At 51.1% G+C, this 11374-nt stretch overlaps 1 non-coding gene across 1 annotated transcript; it reads right to left on the bottom strand.

Annotated features, from left to right (window-relative positions):
- Positions 1–1501: 1501 nt before the first annotated feature.
- TRNAH-GUG (transfer RNA histidin (anticodon GUG)) lies at positions 1502–1573 on the bottom strand. The gene has a single exon. It is a non-coding gene; the product is annotated as a tRNA-His (tRNA).
- Between the last annotated feature and the right edge of the window lie 9801 nt (positions 1574–11374).

Genomic DNA, 11374 nt, shown 5'->3' with positions numbered 1-11374 from the left:
GACATGAAGTTCTCCTGTTGGCCCAGTCTAGCGGATGGAAATGTTGAGGCGCTCTCAAAAGTTTCCGAACAGCAAAAGTGAAACCACTGCAGGACGGAAGTGGTGATCAGCTTGGGGGTATCATGCACAAAAGGCAGTCTGGGAAATCGGGAACACGCAGGCCTGACACGGAACAGGGCTCACAGGCATGTTGTTAGAAAGCAGCTCGTGCAGGGAGGGGCAGTGGCTGTTTATTCGTCACAGTGATTATTAGAGTTTTCCTAGTGACAGGGGATTGTGTAAATGTGGTTTAAGTTTTATGGGTTTGTTTTGAGGAACTAACCAGAAGTGGCCCAAGTTAAGTTTCACTTGTTTTGTCTGTCTGATTGAACTAGTTTTCCTGCTCAGGGAATTTTCAAGTCTGACCTCCATTCCCATTTGGTTTAACATTTTTCAAATTTATTTTTCAATTACAGTTGATACACAATATCATAATAGTTGTGGGCATACAAATGGTGATTAGATATTTATATAATTTATGAACTGATGTCCCCCAAAAGTCTAGTACCCATCTGGCACCATACATAGTTATTCCAGCATTCTTGACTATATTCCCTATGTGGGATTTGACACCCCTGTGCCTATTTTTATTACTGGCAGTCTGTACTTGTTAATCCCTTTCTCCACCCCTCAGCCCCTGCCATCTGGCCATTTGTGTCTGCTTTGAACGATTTCCTCCCGTGGCGCATGCTCTCAGCAGCCTCACAAACCGGTATAGCGCTCCTCTCGGTTCCCACCACTGAAGCAGTCAGGCCAGAGTCACGTATTTGCTGTTTCCACCAGTGGAGTCATCGGGATGCAGGGTCACGTGGTCACTGCTATCATCATCTATGTGTCTACTATTGAATCCTCCCTATTGCCTGATCCTGACGGATACCTTTTGGCGTGTGAGCGAGTGGCTTGCCACGGGCATTTACAAATCCCTGAGAGTGTGCTAGAGAGGGTGATACGGTGAATGACTATACAAGAAGCAATGGCCAAGGACTGCCAGTACCAGGCACAGAGATTCCCAGGAGGCAATGTTCAAGCAGATCAACAGGTCTTCTGAGGAGGTGTCATTTATCTGATGCAAAAACCAAAGTTTCTTTCAATCTGGTCTTTAAGATCCTTTAGGTTAATTTGAGTAACCTGAGAGAGAAGCGACATTGCCCAGCAAGACTAGGTCATGAAGGTCTTTGCTGGGCAGAGTGGGTATGAAGGACTCTGGTGTTTGGGGGTGGGTCGGGGGTGGTGTGACTGAAGAAGAGAGAGCCTTTCCTTGCGTTTCCTTGTGCTTAGAATGTGCGCGAAGAGGCTGCCAGGTCGGTGCCGAGTAGGGTTTCCTTGCGTTTGCTGAAGTGGTGGCAGGCAGCGTAAAGCGCTGGTCTGTGGTCCCCAGATGAGGGAGAAGCGGAGCTGGCGCGGCTCTGAAGAGGAAAGAGGAGGAAAAGTGAGGCTGTAGGGCAGGCACCCCAGACGGCTTTGCCGTGACTCGGATTCGAACCGAGGTTGCTGCGGCCACAACGCAGAGTACTAACCACTATACGATCACGGCGTGCTAGGCGTCCGGGAGCGGCCCGGCTTCTTGCACAATGAGCTTTGAAGTCAAACCCTTCACTTGTGCTTACCGCGCCTGGTTCTCGAAGTGCAGGCCCCTGTGTTCTCCCCTTTCCTGGTCGCTCTCTGGATTTCCCTCCCTTCCTCGGAATTCTGTTGCTAAAGCAGAACAGACCCGCCCGCCCCCCCCTCCCCCGGCAGCTCCCATCTGCCCACATCCGTCCGGGGCCTCCTGGTAAGGTCCCCGTCCTCGTGCGAGACTCCCCGGTTCTTCCCCCCCTTCTCGTTTGCCCGGGTGTCTCCCTACCCCCTCTTTTCGCCTCGGCTCCTGCGCCGCCGCCAAGTGGAGGGAGCGGAGCGCGGGGGTGCAGAGTGTCCGGCGCAGCCAGAGCCAAGTGCTCCCTGGAGCCCGCGGGCTGCTCAGCCTCTGCTGACCCAGTGGCCCCGGCCCTCCGGTGTCGGGCCCGGGCGTCTCGGAGGCGCCGGCCTCTGACGCGGCCGTGGAGCAGGGCCAGGGGACCATTCGTCTGCCCACTGTATTCGGAAGCACCCAACACACGAGTTTCAAACGCGACCTACACGCAGCGTGGACCCCGCTTCCCTGGTTTTCCGAGGTTCGGGGTCTGCAGGGGCCGCGGGCCGGGGACGAGTGGCTCCGCCCAGCGGCGACTCCGCACCTGCTCTCTGCGGGCTGCGCAGTGACCGCGGCGGGAGCCTCCCAGGCGCAGCGGCTCTGCTCGGCCGCCACCCGGGGGACCGGTGGGTGGTTCGAGTCCGCTCCGAGCCGGCTTCCGCCCTCCCAGGAGGCCGAGCTCCTTCTCCCTCCCGGCCCCTTCCGTCCGCTTTCTCACCGGAGCCGGGCGCCTGCTCTCACCGCATACACACCTCCGTCCGCCGGTTCACGCGTTTCTACAGGGTCCCGGAGGAATCGTATCTACGCGCTTCCTACAGGATTCCGTGTTCGCTCCTCTTCTGGACATTACGGCCGCCGCGGGCTCACAGCAGCGTCCGACCTCCTCGCAGCGCCCCCTCCTGGCGGCGCGCCGCCCCCACTGCTGCCCGCCTGCCCTCGCGCCGGGGTGGCCGCGCGGGGCGCTTTACACGGGCCACGAGCCCACCGTCCTCCACTGTCACTGCTGTGCCACCTGCCCCGCGTTTTTAAAGGGATGTCAGTGATCAGAAAGACGGCTTCCATCGCCTGTATTTTCCCGGGCAGGTACCGTGTCCGGCTTCGCGTAAACCCAGATTTCCGCCTGGTGTCCGCGTCCCTCCCCGCGGAGGACGCCCCCGCACCTCTCGTGGCGGGCTCCGCCGCGACCGAGTCTTCCAGCATCTGCGTGTCTGTAACCGCCCTCATTCCGCCTCGTCCCTGAAACACGGCGGCGGGGCCGGGGCTGGGGAGGCAGAGAGGTCCGCTTCCACCCCTCCGCCAGCCCCTTCGAGGTGCTGCCCCACCGTCTTCTCACCTGCACTCTTTCTGCTGAGAAATCTCACATAATCTTTATTTTTGTTTCCTGTGTGTACCATGTCTCTCCTTTTGCTGCCTCGGTGGTGTTTTTCTTTTTCGATTGTTTTAAGAAATGTAAATATAATGTGACTAGGTGGGTTTTTTTTCTTATGTTTCTTGGGCTCGTACATTGTGTTCATTTGGCTTTTTGAATCGGTGGTTTTATAATTTTTATCATAATCAGACAGTGCTCCACCATCCATTGTGGCTTCGAAAATTGTCTCCCCCCACCCGCAGTCTTTTCAGAGACTCCAGGCACTGTGTTTGTTTAGAAAAGATTATTTTTGGAATGCCAGTTCCATTTTGGATATTTTCTGTTGTTTGTGGCTTTCTGTTCTCTAACCTTTCCCCCTCTGCTCTCTGTAATCTGCTGTTAATCCCGTCCGGTGAATTTATTACCCCAGCCATTATCCTTTCCATCTCTAATGTTCTATTTCTGGCCTTTAATATATGTCCCAGATTTCTGCTTCACTCTTTGCAACACAGCCATTCCGAAAGGGGTTGTAGACTGAGGGGCCCCCAAAGCCTCCAGAAATCTTGTTTGGCAGGTGGGGGAGAGGGGACTCTAGGATCGAGGCACTTTACATTGAGATGGCAACTTGGTAGCTAGTGTAATGGCCGTGCCCGGCCCGGGACAGGGTGGGCCTGACTTTCAGAATGTGTCCTGACTCCCCATGTACCCAGGGAGGAGCTCCCCCTGGATCGCTGGGTCTCTCTTGCCCTGACTGGGGATGGCAGCCGACAGAATGTGAAGTGTGCAGGACACAGGCAACTGTAGCTCACTGTGGAAGGAGTGGGGCGTGAGGTCATGTAGGAGGTCCGGGGTCAGGATTCAGAGCTACCTGCAGGCGGCCATGAGCAGTGTGAGGAGGAAGAGCCAGGATGCAGCCGGTGGTGCAGGTGGACTCGGGCGGCTGCCGGCAGTGAGCCTGGAGCCCTGCGGGCTGTAGGAGCTGGTCTGCCACAGGCGCGCTGCTTTGATTGTGTCCACTCCAGAGGACTCCAAAGCCACCAGGGCTGCCTTGCAGGACGCTGACATGCTGCCGTGCAAACCCCGGCTCTGTCTGCACCCTTGGGACTTGGGCCTTTCCTGGATTTCACCATGGTGCAGTATAAACGACATACGTTTTCCCGGACTATAACATGGAGGCTGATGACAACGTGCCCCGGATCCTGAAGGACAGAGCTGCTGTGTGAGGGTGGCGACTCTGGGACCTTCCAGAGAGACTGGAGAACTGTGTGAGAGACTGAAGCCTGCTTAAGGAAACGGGGACTCTTGGCGGAGGATTTGGCTTTATAACCTTTTGGGGAACAAGGGAGGTGCTGGGTCTGGTGGGGAAGGAGGGCTGTGAGCACAAGTGCTGTGAGCCCTCCCCCAGGGTTGGAACACTGTAAATAAAACCCTGTTACTTCCAGCACGAATTGCAGGGTCATTCACCAGGGCACCACGTGGACGGGCCCCTGTGTGCTTGGTTACAATACTAACTGTTTGAGTCCATTCTGCTAATTTTAACATCGTGTCAGTTCTGTTTCAGTTCCGATTGACTGGTTATTCTCCTCATCAGGGGTCCTCTTTTCCTGCCTCTTGGCATGGCTGGCGTTCTTTGATTGAATGGCAGACATTGTCAAAGTGTATTTTGTGAGTACTGGCTGTTTCGGTTGGTATTTGGACATAGCTTCTTGATTTTTTTTTTTTTTGTGGAGTCCAGTAAGTGGCTTGTCAACAGTTTGATCCCTTTGGAGGTTGCTTTTGTGATTTTTTCGAAGGTAGCTCCGCCTAGGGCTGATGATTCCCACTCCCGAGACAGCTGGCAAAGCGGTTCCCAGTGGCCCATGAATTCCGAGTTGTTCAGCCTGCCTGATGGAAGCGAGAACGATTCCCTGTGTGATTTCAGCTTGTATGGAAGACTGGGCCATAGATGAGAAGGTCAGGGGGGTTCTGGATCTAAAGATAAGTGGGCAATGTGCCTCAGAGGCAAGAAAGGAGGCCTGGTTTGTTGTGGTGAGTGGGCTTCAGATAGTATTTGAACTCCACCCCTTGGGTTCGGGGAATGGAAAAATGCAGCTGGGCATCTGAAAAACAACGGGTTGTTTCCACTGGGTTTCAAACTGCAGACTTTCGGCCTTCGAGGCAGACGCCATAACCACTACACCAGGGAAAGAGGGCAAACTCCTGTGCCCGACCATATAAATGAAAACCTTACAAACCGCCACGCCTATTCTGGCCACCAACGTTTTGAACTGAGAAACACCCGGGTGGGTTCCTGGGGCCAGGATATGCGGCTCTAAGAGGCCCTGGCTTGTGCTTTTGCACCTCTCTCCCCCAAACCGCCCTCCCCCACCAACCCAGACCCTGGAGGCCCCACAGTTTGGCTTGGAGCTCCCGCATCAAACGCGGGTTTCCAGTTCCTGAACTCCGTGCCCAGGTGCAAGAGTGGTCCCCACAGACGCCTCGGCTCCCTGCAGCTTAGCTGTGTCTGAGCTCCAGGCGCCCCCGCCCACCGCCCAGCAGCGTGGACTCTGCCCCTCCCGGCCTGTGGAGCGGCGGCGCTGGGACCCTTTTTGCGGCGCTGGGCAGCCAGTGCTCTTGTCTCCTGACCAGTGACAGGTTCCTCGAATGCGCCCAGGAACCGTTGGAACCGCTGTGCCCGCCCTCCCTCGCCTCTATTCAGATGCGCCCGACCTGCTGGCTCTTCCCGCACAAGCTCTTCCCTCTCGAGGCTTCTCCCGCGTCCTCGCAGCGAGAGGCGGGTCTCTTCAGTATCCTCTGGCCAAAACGGGCTTCTTCAGTCCCTGCCCGGGCTGCTCCAAAGCCACTGACAGAGGTCTGTGGCCGTGACCATGTAACAGGTCCAGTAAAACGCAGGCCAGGGAACGGAGGGATGGGCAGCCGGCACCAAGAAACCCTTTTAAAGGGCACCGAGCTGCAGAGTGGCATAGGCACCACGGGAGGGGGAAGCACCCGACCCTCTTCGTTTCCCAGGCGCTTATTTCCACTGGACATTGTGAGTCTGAGACAGGGGTGGGCTGCCCGGGGTATCTGTTGGCTCTGCTGCCAGAATGGAATAGGCCAGCGGTGACATTTGGTGTGACCACAACCATCTTCACAGATGCCATTAATGGCTTGGAAGAAGGTAAGGACAAAAACCCTAGAAAGCAGAGTTTTAAAGTGGCTCCTTCTCTCTCTTCCACATCTGAGTGTGTGTGAGACCACAGTGTGGCTTTTCATTTTACTTGATTTTTGAGAGAGAGGAAGGGAGAGACAGAGAAACATCCACTTGTTGTTCCACTTACTTATGCGCATGCGCTGGTTGATGAGGGCGACCTCTACCACCCGAGGTCTCAGGCCAGGACCTACAGCATCCTATGGACTGTGCTGTAGCACAGCCGCTCTCCTAACAGTTGGCAGTTTCTGTAAAGTTAAAAACGCACCGACCCTGTTCCCTGGTAGTACTACTTCTGTTTACTTCCCAGTGCATGCGTCCAAAAAGAGTAGTAAAAACAAAGTCCATAGCCATGCCACTGGTACTAGGGAAAAACTGGATAAAGCCCAAATGTCCATCAACAGAAGTGACATACAAACTGTTGTATATCCACATAATAAGTTAGTGCTCTCCCATCAAAACAACCTTCTGTCCTTCTCCTCTTCCATTTCTTCTTACCTAAAGTGTTGCTGTTTCCTCTGATTCCTAGCAGCTGCCCTCTTCCCAGCTTCTCACTCTTGTCCTTGCCAAGAATTGGCCAAAGGCCCGAGGGGAAAAGGCAGAGACTTAGTTTCATTCTAGTGAGCTTCTCAGTCTCCTTCTGAGCTGATTTTTTGGTCCTAGCTTCATTGGTAATTTTCCGAAGACTTCAAACAGAATTCCTTTCATTTTAATTAAAGACTTTATTTAGTTCCCCCCCCCCCCCAGGTGATTGCTCCTTTGTTGCAAATACTTCATCGTAACTAAAACAGGCAATCTTGGACATCTTCCACATAAATTATATTTTGCTCCTTTGTGTTCTTAAAACCAAACAAAAATAGGTGCTGGTATTACCTCATACTTGGGTTAAGTCTGACTTGATGTTAAAAGTTCTTTCTTGAAGTGTGTGCAAAAGACTGTCTAGTACTGAGAGCTAAACATCACACCTGTGATGTCTAAGAATTCAGTGGTGTTGGCTCCAGCTCCCTGCTGCAGTATCTTCTCTGTCAGTCGAATCACCATCAAAATATTCAAATAACCCATTTTCCTGATTCTGTTCACTAATATTGCAGAGTAGAGGCTAATGAAACCATTTAACACTCTAATTTATTCTGGCGGATGTGGAATGTCAGCAAGGGCACAGTTAGAAGTGGAAACAGAAGACACACAACAGCAGCTTTCTTGGAGCTTCGTTATGTGACCAGCATGGTCCACTGAACACCCCTGAGCGGGCGTGGGCCGTCAGCGCCCCTTGTGGCAGGGGAGAGCACTGAGGCCCTCCAGGGCTGAGCTCACCTTTGCACTGGTTGGTTGGTCTCTGAACTGAGAGCCAGCTCTCAGACCCAGGCAGTTCGCCTGCAGAGCCCTTGCTCTGAACACTCATGCTCAGTGACAAGGGAGAAGACTTCACTGAGATTTGCCTCCCCTCTTCTTGATTGAGGTCCAAGATTTTGAAGAGAAAAACCAAGAATAAAAATAAGGCCTACAAAAGAAACTCAGAATTAGTGAGTGAAATAAAGAAGGAGAGCAAAAATAGCCATTTAATCTTTCCCAGAAATAGCTTCCATGGCCCCAGGGATGATGCAATCACATCTCCCAAACAGTGTTTATAAGCCTAGCGTATCCTCCATGTTTTAAATTTAAATTTGTTATTGAGGTATAATTGACGTGTAACATGATGTTAGTTTCAGGTGCGCCACAGAATGATTTGATTTTATATTTGTATATATTGCAAAGTGATCGCCATAATAAATGTAGTTAACATCTCACCATACCTGGTTACAGAATTTTTTTCTTGTGATGACAACTTGAAGGTCTGCTCTTTGAACAACTTTCAAATATGCAATACTGTTTTATAAGTATAGTCTCCATGCTGTACATTACATCCCCAGGACTTATACATTTCATAACCGAAAGTTTCTAGCTTTTGACTCCCTTTACCCAATTTGACACCCCACCCACCCCCACCCCATGCCTCTGGCAACCACCAATCTAAGGAATAGGAAATAGATACGTGGGCAAGAGTGCCATACCTGGGGGTAAAAATCCTTTACTCTGTGCCTCCTCCTACTTTCCTACCTACTACAGGTGTTTGTAAGTACATGTTTGGTTTTCTTTGGACCTAACCTTGCCTTTCATCTCAGGTATCCCCATGGTCTGTGTGGATCCCTGTGTGGCCACACGGGGGCGATGTGGCCCTTCCCTTGAAAGCTTGCCTTTTTCTTGGTTTTGTATACCATAAGGAAAGGATTTGAGCTGAACTGCATTCCCTCGAACTTTGGGGGTCAAGTGTGAGTGGTGCTGAAACCCAGGTTCCTTACATTTAGTCACTGCCGCTGGGTCATCCTAAGGCCCAGACCTCAAGGAATGGGCTGTGGACGCTCAGCGGCCCTGCTTTGGAGCCCCCTGTCTGTCTGCCAAGACCCGCAAAGAGCCTGCCCAGACAGAAACACAGTTGTGTTTTTTGCATTGATGGAACATATTCCCTCATCATTCTCTGATACTGCGGAACCCGACTATAGTGTTCTGGTGGCATTCATTATGTACAAGGTGCGGACGAGCATAGATAGGAAGGAATAAGGAAGAAAGGATGGGGAGGGGATGGGAGGGAAGGGAAGGGGGTGAAAGGAAAGAGAGCAAGGCAGATGGAGAGAATGATGTGAGAGAGGTGGGGTGATGGAGTGGGAGGAAGAGAAGAGGGGAGGAGGACTCACATTCCCTGGGCAGTTCTTCTGTTCACGGATCCCAGCACATCCCCCACCTGCCACCTTGGGCTTCCAGACGCAACAGGCGCCTCAGGGAGGGTCGGTCTCCCCACCTACCGCAGTTCTAACCTCATTGGGTTCTCTCCTTGACCCGGTTCTGTCAGAGCCCAGTTCTCCCACTTTCCTCGCTGTTCTGTGATCTCTCAACATCCTTTCAACAGATTTCTTCTTCAAATGACCAGAGTCCATTTCTGTTCTCGCAGTCATAAACCCTGACTGATCTTCCAGTTCCCCTGCAGGGGTGCTTTCCACTGTTTGTTAGCCCTCGACTTCTTAGTTTTCCAGAAGGACGATTCATCATTGTTTTTTAAGATTTTCTTTCTTTATTTTTAGAGAGAGGAAAGGAAGGAGCAAGAGAGGGAAAGAAATGTCAGGAGTTTTGGCCCAGATGGAGGCATAGGTAGAAACCCTTTGCTTCTTCATACAACCAAAAGGAGGATAACAACCAATCTAAAATCGATAAACAATCAAAAGTGCCAGAAAATCAAACAGCATAGAACTCTGACAACCAAGGATATAAAGAAAAAATCGGCCAGAACAACCAGACTGGTAAGGCGGCGGCCTGTGCCAGCCAACTGAGAAAAACTGTAGCAAGGAGGCGGACCACGCTGGTGGGGGTGGCTGAAGGTGAAACTGAGACTCAGAGTTGACTGTGGACTATGGTGGTTGCCAGGGTGGGAAAAAACCCCCAGCGTCACACGAGAGTCCATTGGAGAGGGGGCTGGAAGCGAGCAGGCCAGCTGCCGGATTCCCTCTCTGGACCCTCCCCCACAGGCAGCAGCACAGCGCAGCAAGGAGAGTTGCCCTGCCCTGGGGAATACCTAAGGCCCCACCCCCCTTGCAACTTACCAGTTGCACCAAGACAAAGAAATATGACCCAAATGGGAGAACAGGGAAAACCTCAGAGAGAGAACTAAGCAAGGAGGAGACAGACCTACCTTATGGACAATTTAAAGCCTGGGTAATCAAAATGCTCACAGAACTGATAGAGTTTGGGTTAAAAATGAAAAACACAAGTGAAAGATACCCAACATGTAATAAAGCAAAGTATTCAGGGAACCAATAGTGACAGGAAGGAAACCAGACTCAGAGCAACAATTTAGAGGAAAAGGAAAAAATGAACATCCAACCAGAACAAAATGAAGAAACAAGAATTCAGGTAAATGAAGAGAGTCTTACAAACCTCCGGGACAACCTGAAATGTTCCAATATCCGAGTTATAAGGGTGCCAGAGGGAGAACAACAGCAGGAAGTTGAAAACTTATTTGAACAAATAATGAGGGAGAACTTCCTCAATCTGGCAAAGGAAATAGACTTCCAGGAAGTCCAGGAAGCTCAGAGAGTCCCACATAAGTTGGACCCAAAGAGGAACACACCAAGGCACATCATCATTAAGTTACCCCAAATTAAATATAAAGAGAGAATCCTAAAAGCAGCAAGAGGAAAGGAGAGAGTTACCTATACAGGAGTTCTCATAAGGCTATTAGCTGATTTCTCAAAAAAAACCTTGCAGGCAAGAAGGGGCTAGAAAGAAGTATTCAAAGTCATGAAAGGCAAGGACCTACATGCAAGATGACTCTGTCTGGCAAAGCTCTCATTTAGAATGGAAGGTCAGATAAAGTCCTTCCCAGACAAGGTCAAGGGAAGGGAGTTCATCATCACTAAGACCTTATGATATGAAATGTGAATGAGATTTATCTAAAAAAATAAGATAAAAATATGAACAGTAAAATGACAATAATCTCACAACTATCAACAAGTGAACTGAAAAGAAAAGAAAAACAATGAAAACAAAAACTAAGCAAACAACAGAATCAGAGAAATGGACATCATGTGGAGGGATTTCATTGGGGAGGGGGAAGAGGGATGGGAGGGAACGGTACAGGGAAGAAGAAGCATAATTATTTGGCATAAAATAGATGGGGAGAGATAAAAATGGTATAGGAAACAGGACTCAAAGAATTTATATGTACAACCCATGAACATGAAGTAAGAGGGGTGGAATGCTGGAAGTTTGGGGAAAAAGAGCGGAGGGGGAAAATTGGGAAAACTAATAGCATAATCAATAAAAAAGTGTTTTAAAAAAACATCAGTGTGTGGTTGCCCCTCACATGCCCCCAGCTGCAGACTTGGCCCACAACCCAGGCATGTGCCCCCCAACTGGGAACGGAATGCCCCTAGCCTATCATTCGCAGGCCCAGGCTCAATCCACTGAGCTGCGTGCGGAGCTGTGCCAGCCGGGGCACAAGTTCCATCTTCTCAAACTCTAGGGGAACTTCCTCTTCGTAACGAGGGTAACCTCTGTGCCCCCTTCCTCAATTCAACCTCATCCAGTCTCTAGGAAC

This window comes from Artibeus jamaicensis, unplaced genomic scaffold (genome assembly GCF_021234435.1).
Source record: "Artibeus jamaicensis isolate MK-2021 breed Jamaican fruit bat unplaced genomic scaffold, CSHL_Jam_final contig_1715, whole genome shotgun sequence".
NCBI lineage: Eukaryota > Metazoa > Chordata > Mammalia > Chiroptera > Phyllostomidae > Artibeus > Artibeus jamaicensis.
The sequence above is the reverse complement of the archived record's forward strand: the minus strand, read 5'-3'. Positions and strand labels throughout refer to the sequence as shown.